The 21,228-nt window shown below is 39.6% G+C and overlaps 1 long non-coding RNA gene across 1 annotated transcript; it reads right to left on the bottom strand.

The window, feature by feature from the left end:
* Positions 1-825: 825 nt before the first annotated feature.
* On the bottom strand, positions 826-18,342 carry LOC308557153. The gene is made up of 4 exons (XR_013998800.1): positions 18,134-18,342; positions 15,742-15,823; positions 13,945-14,059; positions 826-2,356 (listed from the first exon to the last, which is right to left on the bottom strand). It is a non-coding gene; the product is annotated as an uncharacterized lncRNA (long non-coding RNA).
* Between the last annotated feature and the right edge of the window lie 2,886 nt (positions 18,343-21,228).

Here is a 21,228-nt window from a genome sequence, read left to right as displayed (position 1 = left end):
AATAACATTCCAAATCAGGCCAGGCACGGCAAATTTGCTCAGTGTTGTGGGGAATTTCTTCAGGTTTTCAAGTCCCAGTGAGAATGTGAAAAGCTCGATACTTTCCCCTTTATGTGAACTTTAAGCCAGCATGTGCATAAATAAGTAAAGTATGGCTATTTGACTTTTTCCAGACAGAGGGATGAGAAGTTCACCTACATACATTTTTATACCCTTACTGCGCCTCTCTCTCAGCCTCTATTTTTAAGTGTTTACTCTCAGTGGGAAAATAAAAACAAAAACAATGAAAAGTAAAAGGCAAAACTGCCTGAACAAACCTGTATATTAAATCTACTTATCTTTGCTTCTATTCATTTGTTAAAATAAATGAACAAACAAGCAGACAGACAGAAAGAATGGGTATCAGATAATTAGTCAGCATCCCGGTTCCAAAAGCGTAAGTCTGTTCAGTGCTGTTCCAGGCACCATGGAGCTGAATCAAGTGTAGAGCCAGACTCTTGCCTTCACAGAGCTTCCTCAGTGGTAAAGACAATAAATGCAAGTGCGATGGAATGAAAAATACAAAAAAAGTATGATTTGGCACTGACGTGTGTATGTGTGTAAGCAAATTTCTGACATCAGACAGACAGACATATAACTGTCAGTTATAGTAGCACAGAATAAAAGGCAAGGGATTCTCATATCAGGAAATTATTTCCAAAGCCATTTCAGCCACAATATTTGAAATATTGATGGATGGCCTCGATTATAGAGATGGGGATATGTGTGGTAGGTAACAATTTAAGTGAAAATGCCATAGCAAAACAAAAATTGGTAAGACTTTATACATGACTCATTTATTATTTATTTATTTTAGATTTTTTAAAATAGATTTTTGGAGAGAGAGGAAGAGAGAGGGAGAGAAAGAGAGAAACATCGATGTGAGAGGGAAACATTCATTGGCTGCTTCCTGCAGGCTTACTGGGGATTGAGCCTGCAGTCTGGGCATGGGCATGTGCCCTGACCTGGAATCAAACCAGCAACCTTTCTGTGCCCAGGACTACACCCAAGCAAGTGGGCCACACTGGCCAGGACATGACTCAGTTATTTTTAACAGTGGCCAGGCTTCAAGTGCATGATGCTTTCCCACATCAATACTAAAGCAGGTCTTAAGAAAATCTCGTAACTGCCTTTCTAGACTTCTTAAAATGCCAACTGAGGAAATATGGGTTGACTTAAAGAGATTTAAACTAAACATTCCTCCTTACCTAAAATTTGTCAACTGTTCCAATATATGGAGGTATACAATGAATAATAAATGTTAGAAATGAAGCTTAAAGTAATTTTAGACCCAGTCTCCTGCCTTTCCAGCTTATGTTGCCCATTCAGTGGCTTTGGCCCACTTGTTTTCTCTGGCTCACATAAATGTCCTCTTCCATCAACATTCTCCAAACTTGCCCGTCTTTATGTCTGTGTCCTTGCCTTTTTGCTTATGCCGGTTCTTAGACCTGGGATGCTCTCCCTTCCCAGCCACAACCGAGTCTCACAATATGTTCTTTAAGGACCAGCCCAGACAATAACCTCTCTGAATCCCTTTCTGATGCCTTCTTACCACCTACTCTTCTGGGCAAAAGCAAACATGCCCTCTTCTGAGGTCCCCAGAACTTTGAACACATTTCTATTATTTTACTTTCCAGATTGTTCTAGGCCTGTACAATTAGTTATGTACATGTTTTTGCCTAGTTCCTAGACTTGAGTTCTTTGAGGGCAGGCACATGGCATTTCCAGATTTGTACTCCCAAGCATAGTATAGTGTCTAGGAGTTAGCTGGGATTTAATAAACAATAAAGGACTGAAAAATGAAAAATATATTTTAAAATGAGGCATAGTCCAGAGAGGAAAAAACAGAGACAGTCATCTCAGATTAGTATTCATACCAGTTTGGAAATTCACTTTCTATTTTAATCTTTCTTTCTTCTTTGAAACTTCAAGAAAAAAAAAAAAATAGAATCTTTCTAGGTCATAAGACTGGCAGAGTGGCTGTGAGTGCCTTGATGTTTCCTAGAAGAGATTTCATAGGAATGTACCTGTAAAAATATGGAAGAAAAAGCATGGGAAGATGATGTTTCCATTAAGCAAATGATAAAATATAAATCTGTATAATATACATCAATGTATATTCACATATGGAAAAATAAAAGCACAAAACCAATTTCAAACAAAATTTGCATCAACATTTAAAGTACAAATTAATTTTCATTTACTCGGGAGCCATTTAGATTGTTCATTCTGTAGGTCTTCGGCTTCTTCACTTTATCCCTCCTGCTGTTTAAATGTTTATGATTTCATGGTTTCTTATATATTGGAATATATGATGCTAGGAAAAAAATGAAAATTTGAAATTAATCAGGGTTTTTATTTTTTCCTCAAAAGGATTTGGTCTGGACAAATATTTGGGGATTTAAATTTATTGAAAAATAGGATGTCCACGTTTTAATCTCTTTGCCAATAATTAGCTATAGTTTAAATAATATTTAAGTACCATTTACTTCTGAAATTTTAAAGTTGAGAACTTGTATATTTCATATTGAATGTAGTTCCAGGTATAATGGAAATAATGCCTCTCTCATTTTTTTTTAAGTATTTAAAAATTTTTCAGATGTAATTCTTATTGGTCTGGTAAGATACTTGACCCCAGTAGCAATAACTTTGGGGGTTCACTGTGGTTCTGGCAAACTTCCAGGATCATACACAGTGATTACATATTGAGATTTTGCAGTCAGCCTTCTAATCTTGTATTTTATCATGCAGACATCCATTTTCCCTGCCGACATGGGTCATTCGGTTCCAACTTCTACTGCTTCTGTGCCATTGTTTGAGAAGAGGAACGTTGGTAGAGGTTAAAGATCCCTGACCACCCAAAGCTATTTCCCCCTGGGACTTCCTGCCCATCAGGATGCAGCCAGGAAGTCCCCTAGGCCCTAACTGGTCCAGGCCAATGGACCTCTCTTGTCCACTTCTCCTCCCAACAGAGGAATCCCTTTTTTAGTTGGACAGAATTCTTTCTCTTTTGAGTTTCACAGAGACATATGCTTCCACCCATAACTCCCTTTCTCTCCTGGGCCTTAGTTTGGGGAAAGAAACGCCAAGAATCATTTTGCAGAAAGCTGCTTTGCTGCTCTCTATTCCACCACTTCCCTCACTGCAATAAGTGGACCGTCTCACCTTTTTGGGTAGAAAAAAGAAAAGATGAACATAGAGGGAAAAGTTTTATCTCAAAATACTATCTAGCTACAAGAAATAAAAGAGTTGATAAATGGAAAAATAAATTTATCTAGTTCTCAGAATCACTAATCATCAATTGCAGACTCCACCATAACCTGTATTTCCCTGAAAATGCAACAGTTTGGCTTCTATAAAAAATTAAAGAAACAAGAAACTGAAATTGTACCAATTTCAATACTTACATTTCTTTAAAATACAACCAATGATGTGTGAAATTATATAATTATTATATGAATATAATTTGTTAATTAATATTTTCACTAATAATTAATTGGAAAGTTCTTGCTTGGCAAATTTTTATATTACTTTTCACTCCCTAAGGCCACATATATCTCTCATATGATCAGGTTTCTGGCCAAAATTATGATGCTTGTCTTGGCAGATAGAGTTATGAACCTAATGATCATTTTTTCATTGTAATTGCTCCCCTTCATCAGGCACATTGGCCTTTGAAGGAAGGTTTTAAAAAAATTGTATTAAATTTATTAGGGTGACATTGGTTAATAAGATTATATAAGTTTCAAGTGAACAATTCTATAATATATCATCTATATATATGGCATTGGGTATTCCCCCCCCAAAGTAAAGTCTTCTTTCATCCCCATATATTTGACCCCCTTTACCTTCTTTTACTTCTTCCCCTACTTCCCAATCCCTCTTCTGTGCATCTACCTGAACAATTTGAAAATATTTATTCATGAAGATATATGCACCCTATGTTCATTGCAGCATTATTCACAGTAGCCAAGACCTGGACACAACCAGTGTCTGTTGACAGAGGATTGGGTAAAGAAGACATGGTGCATATATACAATGGAATACTACTCAGCCAAAAGAAAAGATGAAAGTGCCATTTGCAGTAACATGGATAGGTCTTGAGAGCATCATGCTAAGCAAAATAAATCAGATGGAAAAAGACAACAACCATATGATTTCACCTATGGGAGATATGAAACAGAAAGTTATTTTTTAAAAAGAAACAAAACACATCAGAATTTTGATACCTAAAAGAAAGGTTATAGTGAAAGTATCTGCTTTAAGATGAACTCAGAGAAGTGGGAGTGATCCCAACATTTTATAGATAAGGAAACTAAGCATGGAGAAAGTTAAATGATACATTTCTGAGTCAGGTAACTGGTGGGAGAAAGGGAAAAAGCCTTCTTATGTACTAATATCATTAACATTTTAATGTTTATAAAGCACTTCGTATGTTGTGCATTCTCCATTTAAACTTCTATGTTCTATGAGCCACCTCAGTAGCCTCGTACACCTACACCCCACTCCCATTCTGGGTACTGCCTTTTTGATCTTGCTTCTGTCTAAAGTAATTCTGTTAACTTCGGTTCCAAAGTTAAGTGCTGCCATCTAGTCTCTGGTATTCCAGGACCTGTCAATCTTCTGGGTACTAGGGAGGCCAGTTTTGTAACAGCATCTCATACTGTTAGTCCTAGCCTCCAAAAGAACATGGTATTTCTAGAGGCAAGAAAGATGAGCCACCAATAAGAGAACAGCTCGCTATATAATCAAAAGAGATCAAGAATGAATGAGAAGAAGCCTGAGATCAACTGCCCTAGTGGAAAGTCACAGATCCTCACTCAATTTCCGGATTTATACCAGTTCTAACACCAAAATCTTGTCAACCAAAAGAGAAGCCAGATCTTCATAAAGAAGGATCCTGAAACACTACAGCACGTATTCGGAAGTGTTTTCTTCATTCTTCCTTAAAGGGATCTATGGTCATTTACTCAAGTAGCCACACATGGGAAAAAGCCTGAGCTTGGTCTGTGAATGGCATGACATGTGAGTAAAAGCAGAAAATAAATTGCTATTGCATTATAGACGTTACTCATGAATATCCCATATCCTACAAGAGCCTCTGAGTTTGTTGACCTTCCTTCAGGATCATGCTTCTCCAGTTCATTCTGTATACTATGTCAGACAAGTTTCCCTAAACCCCATTTTCATCATGTCACTGTGCCCTTCAAGAATCTGTAATGGTCATTTAATGGCCTACCACATTAAGACTGCTTATTATTACAGGTCATTTTAACAAATACTGATTGAGTATAGTCACTGGACCAGAGATTGAAGACACAAAAATTAGTAAGAAGTAGTACTTGTCCTCATATTTTCACAGTCTTCCGGGGAAAAATAGACTGATTGCCTCTCAGAAGAGGACCATGCTTTGCCAATATTTGCATCACCCAGCTCATAGAAGACAATTCTGCCTGAGAAAGTTGAGAAAGGCCTCAAAAGGAAGGCGACAATTAAACCCTGTCTTAAAGAATGTAAGAATAAATACGTTTTCTATGTAGAGTGTCATGTTGAGAGTGCTTTTAATGAAGAGATTACAATGTGACCATGGCTGCAGAGGAAAGGGAGTATGCTGAGATCCCGAGTGACTGGAGCAGCAGCTCTCACTTCATTGCAGACACACACGCGTGTTGGGTGGCAGTTCTTTGTAAGGTGTAATATAACTTGTTACTAATGATATTTACATGTTGAGGTTTGTGATTGCTTCACTTACTGAAATAAATTAGATAGGATTCAAAGCTCTCCCTCAAATAATGTCAGTACCTCATTCCATTCCGATATCTTTTGTGTAATCAAGACAGATCTGGCCTTTGGCCCTGACTCCTGGGAAGTAGCCTCTAAATTCTTGGAAATTTCTGAGTGATAGTTCTCTCTTTGTTATTCATGGTGGGCCCTTCAGATCATATCTGGCAGACCATACTAACAAAGTGACTCATGACTCCTGGTAGGCCCCTCAGGTCATGTGATGTCACCCCAACCTCTGGGGGCCTGGGTTGGCTGAAAACAGAGCTTACTTCATGGCAATCAATCAAACAATCATGTGAATAAAAACTCTGGGCACTGATGCCTTGGTGAGCTTTCCAGGTTGGCAATACTTATGTATTATCATGCACCCATGCCAGGACAATAGCACATCCTGATGGCAATGAAAGCTGCACATTTGGGATCCTCCTTTTCTCCTTTGTATCTTTCCCTGTAATAAGCTGTCACTGTGAACATAATACGTTTTAGTGACTTTTGTAGGTCTTTCAAGTGAATTATCACACCTGGCAGTAGACTTGGGAACTCCCTGAATTTGCAGTTGATGTCAGAACTGAGGATTGCATGGAATCTTCTCTCCAGCTTTGTAGCTGGACCCTAACTCCTTGCAGTCAGTGTCAGAAGGATTGGGCAGACTTGGAATCTAGAAAACTCTACCTTTAACCCTGCAGTTTGGCAAACTCTGGGTACTTTCTTGATGGGAACAGAAAAGGGTAAAGTCAGAGTGGGCCAACTGATGAATATACATAATCCTGGGTCACACACCAGCACACCATCCATCCTGTGTGTCCTGACAAAGAAGGAGGTGTGTGTGTGGATGTGGTAGAAGATGAGGTTACCAAAGTAGGTATTGTTTACACCAGTGATTCTTATTTTATATGGTATTATTTGAGTGGACAATCACATAGTCTGGTAAAAATCTGTAATCCAGAAAAATCCTCATAGTTTACTGCAAATAACACAGAGTTTGAAATGAGAGACCTATGTTGCTCTTTCCAGTTATGTGGCTTTTAGCTCCCTATTTAGTCACTGACTTTTAGTTTCTTTACATGTGGAATGAGAATAAAATAAGGCACAATTTAGAGAATTATAAAGGCAGGAGCCTCGTACGCCTACACCCCACTCCCATTCTGGGTACTGCCCTTTTGATCTTGCTTTTATCTAAAGTAATTCTGTTAACTTCGGTTCCAAAGTTAAGTGCTGCCATCTAGTCTCTGGTATTCCAGGGCCTGTCCTCCCTCTGGGTACTAGGGAGGCCAGTTTTGTAACAGCATCTCATAGTGTTAGTCCTAGCCTCCAAAAGATAGTCATTACTGAGTTTTCAATGTGCCAATGCCCCTCATCATCAGCACATTATCACCCTCGACTTTTTTTTTTCTGGCATGAGGTGATGACTTTGGTGGCTGATTAAAAACTGGTTATTTGAGAAATTAGATTGCATTTATTCAGCATCTTTCCAGAAAGGGAAAGAGAGAGAGACCTTGTACAGTCCACTTATTAGAGATGTTCTCTCTGTGGTTGTAAAGGAATAATTCATGAGGCTTTTTCCATGACTTGAGAGAAAATTTTTATAATAATGTATAATTTTATTTTCTATTCTAAGTTTAGAGAGCATCCTTCTGCTTATTCATTTAGTTTCCAGATACCTTGATAATGAAAGATAGTGACCAGAACAGCAGGCATGTGGTTCTATTTTCTGAAGCTCCTTGGCGACCTGATACATTCAGATTTCTAGGCCTGAAATAGTTGGTGCCAGCAGCAACAGGAAGCTATTCATTCAGTATGAGAGAGAGCTGAGCTCTCCATTCCCAAGTGATTAGGCAGAAGTAAAGAACCATTTTTGGGGGGTGTTGTAAATTTTTGCATTGGATGTAAGGAGATGATGCCTTATAAGCAGGGTTTGCCTTAGGACTGGGGTCTATGATGTTTGACAGGATTAATTTTAGAACTGTCATAATTACAACTAGTCTTTGTAAAATTGTGTGTGATTGCAAAGTATTTTGTCTTCTGTTGCTAAACATTCCAATTCCTTTGAAACCTCCCTCCATGGATTCCTGAGGTTCAAATTTGACACCCCAGCAGCCTCCTGAGATGTCACATCTGCACTATCTGCGGATTATGCTAAACCTAAGGACTTCCAACAGTGAGGGTCTGGAGCCCAGATGCTCTCCCAGCATTGAAGGGAGGCTTGTTGCCTTGATTTCTGTTGGAGGGATCTGTGCAAAATGATAGAGGATGGCTGTAAAATTGAATATTTATTTGCTATGTGGATGCAAGCAGGTGGACAACATAAATACCTTGAGCACATATTGAAATTATACATCAAGAAATACAGCAGCTATTGGTGGCTGAGAAGCAATAGCAGAAAGCCTAAGACATAGTTATCAGAGAAAATGCAAACATATCAGGGAGCAGAGAGGCAGTTGCTAAGAGCAAGGATGCCAGTGTTAGACAAGCCTTGGTTGCATCCCAGATCCTATCACCAGTAGCTCTGCAAAGTTAGACAACACGGGTAATAACTTCAAGTCTGTGTTCTCATCTGTTAATGAGAAAAACACACTTAATGTGTTGATGTGATGATTAAATTAAACCATATATGCCTAAACCTCAGCACAGTGCTTAAGCACTTAGAGCAATAACTATATTATCAACGAAGCCATTAATAATAATAATAATAAAATTTAAAAGCTAAATAATTATAAAGCCTTGCAAATACCAGTCACATCTAAATGTCAGGGTCTGACTGCACTCCTTTTTGTGTGAATATCAGTAGGTGATCTATTAGGTTTGTTATTGTTATTTATAATCTATACTATCTGCTTACAGATCTACCCCACTAGCACTTGTACTTTTAAATAGGAAATATTATATATATAAATATAATATTTATTTATTGTATCCACATAGCAATATATATTTCTGGAGTAGATCTATCTATATGAAATATACATATATATGCTAAATGACATGTGATATGATATATTATATCACATACATATCAAGTCATATAGAGCATACATGTGTATTTCACATTTATAAATAGAAATATATATTACAGAAATAGATATTGTTCAATTTGTAAAAATAATGACCTTTATTGGTGGAAACTCTGGCTGCCCCTGACCATCACCTAGAATATGGTGAACTTACAAAACCATAACTGAGGCAGAGTCCCGACCTCAGAAGGATAGAATCACAGACATGTTGACGTGAACTGCGGATTTTTCCACAGCACTCTTTTCTGATGGTCATGGAGCATTTACTTAAATTCCAGTAACAGCTGGGAGTTCCCAACTTTGTAGAGCAGTTACTTCATTTTTCACTCGTTTTATTTTCTGGAAGGTTTCTTGTCATGTGTAAGTCTGCAAACCCCAACTCCATCCTTCCCTTTGTGTTCCACTTCCTAGTCCTGCTTTCTGTTGCAGCAACTCAGAAAAACTGTTCCTTCTTCCACTTATATGGAGGATATTTTGTGTCTTTCCTTGGCCGCCCAATTTTTTGAACCCTTTCAGTACTTAGAGAAGTCACCAATTTGTGAATCTTGTAGAGGGGGGAGGCAAAGGCAGGAATATTTATTCCCTGTCTCCCTTAGCTCCCTTAGGACAGACGGGCCACAGACAATGCACTGTAGCAGCAAGCAAGGGTGAGAGAGCTTGTGGGGGGTTGGGGGGGTCGTTTCTAGGGTCTGTGGCACAGCAGAGCAGCAGCGATGCCCAGAGTGCAGAGCCAGGGCGATGGCAATATAAGCCATGAGGTCACACGTGCCGTGGGTTAGCAATAGCGTGTGCTCACTGGACTGCTTTTGTGGGGTGATTTGGGACGGAATCCTGGCTACTACTAACCCTTCCTTGTTCCTGCCTATTTCCCAAGCCTGGTTGTCCAGGCTACTCTGTAAATGACTTGGGAGCTACTCTGTAATTGTCTGCTTAAACCACTCAAGGTCCATTTCTGTTGCTTCCCTCTAGCAACCCTGGCTGATACAGCATGACAGCCATTCAAATAGTGGCCATAGCCCTCGTCAGTTTGGCTCAGTGGTTAGAGCATCAACCCAAGGACTGAAGGGTTCCCGGTTCGATTCTGGCCAAGGGAATGTACCTGGGTTGCAGGCTCAGTCCCCAGCCCTGGGTGGGGCACATGCAGGAGGCAACCAATCAATGTGTCTCTCTCACATCGATGTTTCTCTCTCTCTCTCTCTCCTTTCCACTCTCTTTGACAAGCAATGGGAAAAATATACTTGGGTGGGGATTAGAAAAAAAAAATAGTGGCAATAGCTGCTGTGTCTTTCATAGTTCACTATTCCCTCTTCTCTAGAGATATAGGCAGTTAACATGTAATAAAATTAACTTAAGGTTCTCTGAAAAATCTGGTACTATTGAATAATGTTAAAAGGTCTGGTTAATTTTATATAAGCTTAAATCTGTTGTTAGTCACTAGATCTATTTATTTATGTGATATAGTAAAATTATATGGAAATATGCATGTGACATGAAGGAAAATTTATGCCTCAATATCAAATCTGCATGTTAGGAGAATATCTCAGAAGAGAAATTAAAAGCTGGTTTTGTTTTTTTAATCTTCATTTTCACTGAATTTTATTTTATTTTTTTAAGAGAGAAGAGAAGGGAGAGAGATAGAGAACACTGATTGGCTGTCTTCTGCACGCGCCCCAACCGGGCGGTAGATTGAACTGGAAACCCAGGTATGTGCCCTGACCGGGAACCAAACCCAAGACCTTTTAGTGTAAACGATGATGCTCCCACCAACTGAGCCACACCAGCCAGGGCATAAAAGCTGATTTTTATTTTTAAAGTTAGAAATATTGTTTCTTTTAGGTCAGAATAACACTTATTCATTGTAGTAATATTAGAAATTACAGATAAAGCAAAAATATACCCACTACTCCATCACATAGAGATAATTGCTACTAATCCATGATTATATCTATATCTATATATTTTCTTTTTTAATCCTTGCTCAAAAAATGATGAATTGCTATACATACTATTTTATAATTTGCCTCTTCCATTTTGACAATGCATTGTAAATGTCTTCTCCTATTAATAAGTATTATCTAATGGTATCCTTGGCCTTGTTTTCAAGATCAATTGTTAATTCTGCACCCTTCTTCCAAGGTCAGCCTAAGGGAGCTCTGATTCATTCACTCACATGAAGACCAAGATCTAGAGCTTGAAAATGTGCCATCTTCCCTACAACTTACTCTAGTCTCTGCCCTGAGTTTTTCTTATACTCAGGCCTTTTTGAAACTAGAGAAATGTGAGAACTAAACTTCCCAGGTGGTAGTATACATGCACTTCATTTTCAAAATTTAAAAGAATCTACAGAAATGAATAATTATTTTTTGTCAATGCCTGTTTTCAAACTGATGACTGTTCTGGTCCAGACACTGCTGACAACTCAAAGCAATGGATTGGCAAACATCAAGAATCATTTCATTTGGTATTTGTGCGCCCGCAATTTGTAGACTGTTTCTGGTTTTGTAACATAAACTTTATCTTTTATGTATCCCCATAAAAAAAAGTCTAGTGGAACTTTAGGATAAATTTTCTTTGTTCAAAGCTTAGTATAGCTTCACACATTATTTCAAATCAGTTACACCTGAAAAGGAGTGAAAATTAAATGAGTTATCAGCTGTTCAAATGTATATATTTTAGGGAGTGGACACCCTATATTTTTAAGGACTTTAGACATTATCTAAAAATATGACAAAGTCACATAGTTTGAAAAATTTGATGTAACTTTTTAAATTTGAGGTTTACAAAATCAGTTCCATGGAGCCTTACAAAGTATTCATAGGTATTATATCTAAAAACAGTTGACTCAATATATGTTCTGTACATGTTTAACTATACTACATTAGCAACATATGTTTGGTTAATTTCAAAGCTATTCTTACAATACCATATTCATATTAAAATGAGGTTTAAAATAGTATAGAACCAACTAAGTTATCTTTGTGTGTCTGGGGAGAGGGTATCAATTTTAAAATAAAATTTGTTCATATTAATGGGCTTCATCTCAACTCTGACATTTTTAAAATCCCTCCCAGACTATTCCTACCTACTTTTAATAATTTTTCTTAATATTACTTATTGAATTCTCAGAAGTATCTGTAAATTGTGTAGAAATTTTCATAAATACAATTGACATCTGGATCTGTAAGCTGAAATGAACTATATATATCCAGATGCTAAAAGTTATGGAAAATTTATAAAATTGTTTTTGGAATATTTATAAAGAATCTTTTATTTAATTGCATTTAGGCTTTGAAGAAATCATTTTTTTGTAATGTACACATATCATTTAGTATCTGAAGATAAGTTATTGTTGTTGATAAAATCCCAGTTGAGTGTGTCCAGAATGTATAGAAAAAAAAGATAAGTTAAATTTGGAAGAGATATTGGAATGACCGAAGCTTGTGCTACTTGATGGAAAGCCATATATGGAAGAAACCAACATACGAATACTAACGGGTGATTTTGGACTTTTGCCTTATTAACAGTGGTGATACGCAGGGCTGCAAACAAGATGCTGAAAATAAAGGAAAAGCTTTCCCTCATAGTGAAAGCTTTTCTTTTAGGAACCATGGCTTCACTCTAGTCATTTGGCCTTAGGCTTCCATTCCTTCCAGGAGAGACTCTTTTTTAACTTATCTAAGTATTGTTTGCAGAAATACTTACAGGACTCTGCCATATGCGTCACTGCTTTAAAATAATGCTCATCATATAGGTGCTTATCTCAGAATTATTGCTAAGGTTCATCTCTTTCACTTTAGCAACTGTTTGGTTGGGTAGTGAGAGGATCCTATTTCTAATTTTAACAGTGTGACGAGTAGAGAAAAAGTCTAATTGATTTGCCAAAGGTCAGAAAGCAAGTCAAAGGCAGTGCTTGGCCCAGTGCTCCAATTTTCTGAAATCAGCTTAGTGTTTTTAATCATATATATGTATTGATCAATTAATATTGTTATTCTTCTACTATCTCCTTGAGCATTAAAGTGACACACAGGCCCTATTCTCATTTGTAAATGGTCAATCAATTAATCATTTAATACATATCATTTTCTGAAATGTAGTTCTGTTGGGTATTGCTCACTCTGGCTTTGAAATAAGACAAGTAAGCAGATAAATAACACAGGTGGCATACAAAAAAATATATTTTTAGTAGAGAACCTATTTTCTGAGTCAGGTAGGTAAAATAAGTCACTTTCACGTATTTGATTTATAAACATGAACACCCTACCATTCAGCAACTAAAATATAAACATGGGCCAATGACCTCAGGACCCTACCAACAAGGTACTGGAAGTTCAATATGTTTAATGTCATATTTACATGGCCTCTGATAAGTTCCATAGCATCCCCTTCCCTGTCCCTACTTCCTTCCAGGCAAATTTCTGTCACTTGCTTAGTTCACGTTTTAAAATTCCTCTCATTTAGGAATAATGATTTGTCTTCCGTAATTAGTGATGACTTACTAGAAATAACCCTACTTAAGTTGGCATACCATACACTGTGGATAAATGGTTATTAGAGGTGTTTCTCCAAAATGCAGGTTTTGATACATTGTAGTTGAGAAACTGGAGATATATTAAGCAAAAATTGGAAGACTGAAAAAAAGGAGAACTTGGAGGTACTAAAGAATAACTGTCCATTTTCAGAGCCCTGCTTGCTGATGTTCACTGAGATTGAAGAATGGAAGTATGCTGACTGTGGGTTCAGGTGAAGATGGTAAGTAAAGCTCCAACTGATCGGAGCCTGCTTCCTGGCTAGAATTCTGGTAGACCTTGAAAGAGGACCTATGAGTGTATGTATATTCAAATCTGGAATCTCAACATAGCTTTAGAACTAGAAGGGAGTGATTTTCAATACAGTATTAACCCCTTATTTGTGGTTTCACTTTCTGAGGATTCAGTTACCTGAGGTCAACTGGGGTCCAAAACTATTAAATAGAAAATTCCAGAAATAATTTGTAAGTTTTAAATTGGGTGCTGTTCTGAGTATTGTGAAGAAATCTCACACCCTCCAGCGCTGTCCTCTCAGGAAGTAAATCATCCTTTTGTTAAGTATATCCACCCGTTAGTTACTTTACCTTCCCAGGGATCAGACTGACTGACGCAGTATCACAGTGCTTGTGTTCAAGTCACCGTATAGCAGCCTCATGCTACATCACAGTGCTCATGTCATTCACCTCGCTTCATCTCATCCTGTAGACAAGAAGGCTGAGCACAGTAAAATAAGATATTTTGAGAGAGACCATATTCATATAACTTTTATGACAGCATATTATTATAAATTTTCTACTTTTTATTAGCTATTATTGTTAAGCTTTTACTGTGCCTAATTTATAAATTAAATCATCATAGGTGTGTATATATAGGAAAAAGATAGTAAATATATAAGGTCTGGTACTATCTGCGATTTTAGGCATCCACTGGGCATCTTGGAACGTATCCCCACAGATAAGGGGGGACTATTTTAGTTCTTCCAAAATGATTTCACTAGTTTCTAATGAAATGGCTTGGTAAGAAAAATTAATAGGTATTATTTTCATGTTGTTCTTCATATGATGACCCGCATGATATCACCCTGGTCCATATTTTCCACTGTGCTCTCTTTACTGCATATGACTATAGCTAGTCTTAGCTGCATGATTTTCCTCTTTCTTGCATGAACTGTTCATGCTCCTTTTGGGTCCACAGAGCCTAGTGTATTCAACCATGTCAATGCCTCCACCTCTCCTCACCATCCTTATTTTTTTGGTAAGACACAAAGTTTCACTTTTGAAGTATACCCTTCCCAGTCGTTAATTAAAAGGTTAAACAAAGTTCACTTATTTCTGAAATTTACGAACACTTTTAATGTATCCTTTCTTCAAAATCACTCAGCTCTCCACTCACTATGTCTCATTTTCTATTTTTGCCCTTTTCAATTAAATATAAGAAATTAAGTTCAATAATAAATACAGTTAGCGTGGTAGGGTTTGGTAGAAAAAAATTTAAAAAACATAAAATGAGAGACTAATCTGGTCATGTCACTCTGTGGTTCACTGTGTTACCTCTCCCCTATGCCATTGAAAATATTCTCTTTATATTTACAACATCGTTTCTCACTTCGCCTTCACTTGGTTTACTTTTATTGTTGTGTTCTGTGCTCCACCCTCACCTTGCACAGCCCATGGCTGTGTTATGTTCTTCCTTAAGTGGTCTGGACACTGAGCTATATATTATTTTAGCCCCTTTCACACTATTGATGTTGCCACTACACTGAGGATTATTTGAGGACAGTAATAACGTGTTTGCATGTTCTCATTGTTAAATCTTACAGTCTGCTCTAGGAAATTCAATAAACATTTGCAAGCAAGAAGGAAGGAACGCAGACGGAGGAGGGAGAAAAGAGGAAGAGTTCGAAGAAAAAGAAAACGCAGTTTTTAAGTGATTAATGAACATTAACTAAGTAATGGTGTTTGTCCTTCAGATTTTAACTCCACAGTTCTGTGCCTATTCACATTATTTGTATTGGTTCATAGAAATAAACCACTAGCTGGAGGCTAGTGGATAAAGCAGTTGCCTAGTCCAAGCACAGCCACAGAAAATGGAACATTTTTATTTTTGTTTTTAAAAATAATTTGGTGACATACAGGTATGTCTCATTTTATTGTGCTTTGTAGATATTGTGTTTTCATCAACATCGAGGCAGACCCTCCACCAGCAAAAAAATTGTGACTCACAGAAGGCTCAGATGATGGTTAGTATTTTTTAGCAATAGAGTATTTCTAATTAAAGTATGTATACTTTTAGACATAATGGTATTGCACTTACTAGACCAAAGTACAGTGTAAATGTACCTTTTACATATACTGGGAAACCAAAAAATTTATATTACTCACCTTATTGCAATATTCACTTTATCACAACACTTGGCTCATTTCAGTTGTCTGGAACCAAACCCACAATATCTCCAAGGTGTGCCTGTGGTTGGTAAGACAATGATGAAAAGGGAAGAGATGGATCAGTGAAATTCTGATCCTGAGACAGGGAGAGAACGACTCCCCCGCCAAACAGCTCCTTGGCTATAATGTTGTACACAAGCATGTGTCTAATGACCGCAGCTCCCTGGTGATGGTGATGACAAGCAATGGGCAGTAATTTCCAAACTCTTTTCTTTCCATTTCACATAATACACATTCCCTTGAGTCTAGTTTGGGTTAACTCTCATTTACTCTCCATAATCCCTCATTTAACGCAGACAGGTTATAGATGAAACTCTCCATGATAAGTAAACTGAAGAAACTTAGAAGCAGTAAGTGGCTTCCATTTTTTACTTGTGTGGCATAGCACATAAATGCCCCATTTCTGTGAAAATGCCAATTATTTGTGATTTATAATGCTAATATTAACTCTTTAGCAAATTATGTATTTCTATAAATTTCCAAGTGAGGGTCAGCACTATCTGCTTTGTAACCATGACTCAGATGATCAGTGGCTCGATTTCTAAAGGTCCCGAGGATTTCTTGTAAACACCTAGTCCTAGCACAGCTCCCAGCTCCATTCTTCAGTGTCCTGAGCAAGCATCAAGAAACACTGCTGAAGGCATTTCCTGTTCCCTTTGCATTTCTTTCTGATTTCCATGACACACTTAATCTGGGTCTTGCCTCGTCAACTTTTAATAGTTCTAATTGCCCACCTATCTGCTCTGGCGCGCTCATAAAACCCTTTTAACATTTTACTTTTCCCCTTAAGAAAATGTATCCCGGTTTCCGGGATGTGACCTTCAGCTTCTTTCATAAATGCGCAGGCAGAGAATCCACGCAGGCTCTCAGCCAGGACAGCCTCATCTGTCACTGACTTCCCACTCGTCCCCTTAATGGCCCTATGGATGCCTTGCTCAGTTGTGTGCTTTTAATGTCATAAAAGAAGTTTGTCCTCTGATTTGGTCATTTCTTTGCCTCTTTTCCTCCCCTGGGTCCTTTTAGAGTTCCCTTCCAAGTAGAGAGGATTTCATTTTCCATTCTCTTAAAAATGTTGGATCTTGAAAAGGGAGGGGAAGCTGTTCTTTGCTGCATCATTTTAGAAATTACTTTTCCACTTCGATCTTGTAAAACGCTAAACAAATTTACCACTTCTTAGTGGGACTGGCATACTGGGTGATGCTGCGTTTTTTCAAAACCACTTCCCTGCTCTTTCCCCTGACCTTAATTCAGTGACTTGTGCCTTTCCGAATTGTATTTTATTTTCTGTCTTCCTAAATTTCCGCGTTGTCTCTGAACACCTTACTTTCTATTTGGGATTAAACCATATGCTGAATGAGATTTAATCACTGCTTTCCCTAGCCTCTCTTCCCTTTGAGTCCTAAATATTATTCAATCCCAAGCCTGGCGTTCTTCCCTCCCTTTGCGGGTTGATGCAGTCATTCAATTAGAAAGCAGCCTTGCGCCAGGCCAGCCCTGCGTCCCCCGATGCAATCTTGCCCTGTGCCTAGGTCATTAAACCCTGCCGCTGTTACTACCCTGCCCTGCTCTTGCTCCGTGCGTGCGCTATTGCAAAGCTCGTCTCCGCCCAGACCGCCTGTAACACCCGTTACCGCGTTTTGACCAATTTATCTTCCAGAGCCCCGTCCTTCCCCGGCCGCTTTAGCAAACTGAATTAGCAAATGTTCCCTGTCAACAAACCCGCCCCCTTTCACTGCCCGCGGCTTCTCGCGGCGACGGGGGCCTCGTGCGGGCGGTCGGGACGGGTCTATGAAACCCGGGGCGTTAACGCACCAGCCGCCGCGAGGTCCCCCGTCGCTGCCCGCTCTGGGGCCTCGGACACGGTCAGGGCGCACGTCGCCGGGGGCGGGCGGCCTTGGAAAATGGCCGCATATCTTAGAAAGAAACGGGGCCCTGCGTATAAAGGACATTTTGAAAATCTAGGAGCAGCCTCGGGATTGTTTGCTGCCGCCGCTTCTAGGCAACAGGCAGGAGATGTTTACAATCGGGGCTCTCCCCGCCCCCACCGCCAGGAGCTTTTCAGCTGCGGCTGCGGCGCTGGAGCCGCGGGCCCGGCGCTGGCGACGCCCCTCCCCCTCCCTTCCCCTCCCCTCCCCTTCCTTCCTCCCCCCTCCCCCTCCCCTCCCCTCCCCCCTCCTCGCTCCTCCCCCCTCCCCGCTCCCCGCCCCCCGCCCGCGGCGAGGGCCGATCCCGCTAATCACCCCTCCACCCGCGGGCTCCTCTGCGGAAGGAAGGCCGCCTCCCGAGAGGACGGTGCCGCGGGGAGAGGAGATTTGATTTCTCATTTTACCTGGGAGACAAACAGCGTGAGGCAGAAGGTGCCTCTTTTGTCCTTGATGCTGGACCCCCGGGTCACCGTCACCCCTCCCCCCCTGCCTCGGGGTAGCCCAGGGCAGCGGGCTCGGACCGTCCGGCTGAGAGGGGAACTCGGACTAGGGACCCTCCGCCCCAGCTGCACACAAAACACAGCTTTTCTCAAAGGCTATGCCCACGTTTTCCAAAAGGAAAATCACACAGAAAGGAAGATGATTTTAATTCACTTTTTAAAAGTAACGGGGGCCTACGTTTGTTTAAGAAATGGAGAGTAGGAAATAAAGAAATAAAAATAAAAAACACCCAATAATAATAGAATGTGAAATTCTAAAAGTAACTCACTCCTGGCCTCAGGAAATAAGCTTCTTTTTTTAATTGCTCTGTATCGCGTGGAAAGCAAGAAGATATTTGAAAAAGAAAGGAAAGGCATGCATGAAAGAATTGAGCAAAGGAAAATTGAGGGCTGGGGCTGTCAGGCCCAGGTTCCTGTTCCAGTTGCCAGGAAACCTCCACCTGGTTTTGATACCGAGCGCCGGCTGGGGCTGGCCAAGCAGGAGAGTGAATTTCCCATGTCAGAGGCTGGGCGACAGCCTCTCAGGGCACTGTCCATGGCCTCCATTCCTCCACCCGAGGTGAGGGGGGACCAGGTCATCTCTTAGTGTCCTTTCGTTCCCACGGCCACAGATTGACCATTCGCTAGCATACAGTGCGCAGGCGCACAGAGCTGTCTCCTGGGCGGCTGGTCAGGAGTCCAGACGCTGGGGCTGGTGCGTGTGTTCCAGTCCTGACGCTGTTGCTTCTCAATCAGGAAAAAGCTCTTCTGTGCTTCAGTTTCTTCATTGGTAAAGTGGGGACCATACCCCAGACGACTGGAATGATGATTTAATGAAATAATAGGTATAAGTCACTTAGAACACTGCCAGGAACGTAGTAAGCACTCAAGAAATGTTGGCTATTACAATGAAAATCCTTTTTGTTGTTGCTGTTAATCTTCACCTAAGGATATTTTTTCCATTGCTTTTCAGAGAGAGTAGAAGGGAGGAGGGGTGGGAAGAGAGAAACATCCATGTGAGAGAGACACATCAACTGGTTGCCTCCCGTCCATGAGCCTCAACAGGGGGCGGGGAGCCAGGTGTGTGTCCTTGACTAAGAATCGAAGCCACAACCCTTTGGTGTGCAGGCAGATGCTCTAACCACTGACCCACACTGGCTAGGGCAAATATAATTTTTGATCAATAAAAGTAAAGAATTGATCATTAAAATGCATTTTCATGCTATTTGCTATCATAGTATCACCAAAAAATGTGGTTAGCATTCAGTATTACTGGACCTCATGTTTTCTAAATTCTGTCACAATTGCAAAGAATTCAACCTAAAACTTATATTTGAAAAACTGAGCTTAAACATAGACATCTATGTTCCTTGGCAAGGTCAAGTTGCCACCTTCACCATTCAAATGCCTATGAATCCTTGTTTTCTTCAAACTCTTTAAAGAATATTCATAGCTAACACTTGTAGGGTATAAAATGCTTTAGTGAATATGGTATTTGATCTTCTACCGAGCTCTTAAACTAGCATGGTGATTATTTCCAGTTTAGAGGATACGGATTAGGCTCAGAGGGGTTCAATGATTTTTTTTTTTTTTTTTTCACAGCTATCAAGTGATGAAGCTGAAGACTTACAGGTCTTATCATTTTAAATTCTATGCTTTTCTCACTATGTACTTGTGTTTCTGCCATGGATATGGGGCAGTGTGTGGGGGTAGATTGAAAAGATGGAGAGGATGAATGAGCAGGCAAGAGAGAGAAAGAAGGAAATAAGTGTGCAGAATAGTAAGTTGCTTATATTTATCTCCTGCAATGCACGGAATATGGTGCTAAGGGGAAACCATCACAGACCCTAGTGTCTGTGAAGTGGTTAGCATCAGGGCCTTAGTTCCATTTGACGACACTGAGGAAAAGGTATGACCTCACTGACTCCTGGCTTTTACGCCCCAGCCCAGGTACTAGCAGAAATCTCTTATCTTTTCTTTCTGTCTGAATTTCCCTTGTATTTCAAAAATTTATTCCACAATTCAGGCAAAGCTTTATAAGGAGAACAAAGCAAGAGTTTGGCAGGATGGTTTGAACTATCATGCTCTAAATAAAACCTGTTTGGTTAAGACTGTTGATCATAGGGTATGGAACTTGTACTTCAGAGCCAATCCAGGATACCATTTCATTTTCATTTAAAAGTGTTGACTTCAATCTAAAAGCTTTATTTGACTTGAACCTTTGTTACCTTAGAGATCAGCTGTCTTCCTTTATACCCTCAGAGCATCTGGGAGCTACTAAGAAGCTTTTGGTCATAATTTTTAACTGCCAGTGTGTGTGTATGTGTGTGTCGTGTGTGTGTGTGTGTGTGTGTGTGTGTGTGTGTGTGAAAGAGGGGGAGAGAGAGAGAGAGAGAGGGGGAAACAGACAGAGAGAGAGAGAGAGAGAGAAAGAAAGTGAGAGAGAGAGAGATTTTCCTGTTTTCTTTCCCGATCGGCCCCTTTTAATATATTTATGAGTTACTTATCTCTATGCAGGATTTGAACACAGGGTCTTTCTTAAGGGAGCACTGCTAATGCCCAGAAAGAATACCAGAAACCATGGTGTACGTAAACAGTTATTTGCCTCACATTCTATGGACCTTTAGCTGGATCCGGAACTTAACTTTAGGATGAGATTTCAGGAGAAGAGATGGGTTAAAGTTTGGCCCACCAGTCTGCTTGAAGACTTTCAAGGAACAAAGAATTTAGATGATCAGAAAACATACATAACTTCATCAGAAAGGAAGCTGCAGTAAATCCAGTTTAAATGTTGTCCTGTTTTGAAATTGCGTGAAGATTTTTCCCCCTCTGATTTTAGGAGTATTATTAGATTTTTCTTTCTTAAGCATATTAATAAATATGATACTGACAGAAAGTGAAGAAACATTTTCTCATTAAGATGGAAGTTATGAGAGAGAGGGTTGACAGTGCTGGGGATTAAGAAAAATCAGTCTCTGGAGGGATACCAACTGGTTTAGCAGGAAAGAACCAAGTGTGAA

The sequence above is a fragment of the Miniopterus schreibersii genome (assembly GCF_964146895.1).
Source record: "Miniopterus schreibersii genome assembly, chromosome: 1".
NCBI lineage: Eukaryota > Metazoa > Chordata > Mammalia > Chiroptera > Miniopteridae > Miniopterus > Miniopterus schreibersii.
Note: the sequence above shows the minus strand (reverse complement) of the source record. Positions and strands in the feature narration are given on the sequence as shown.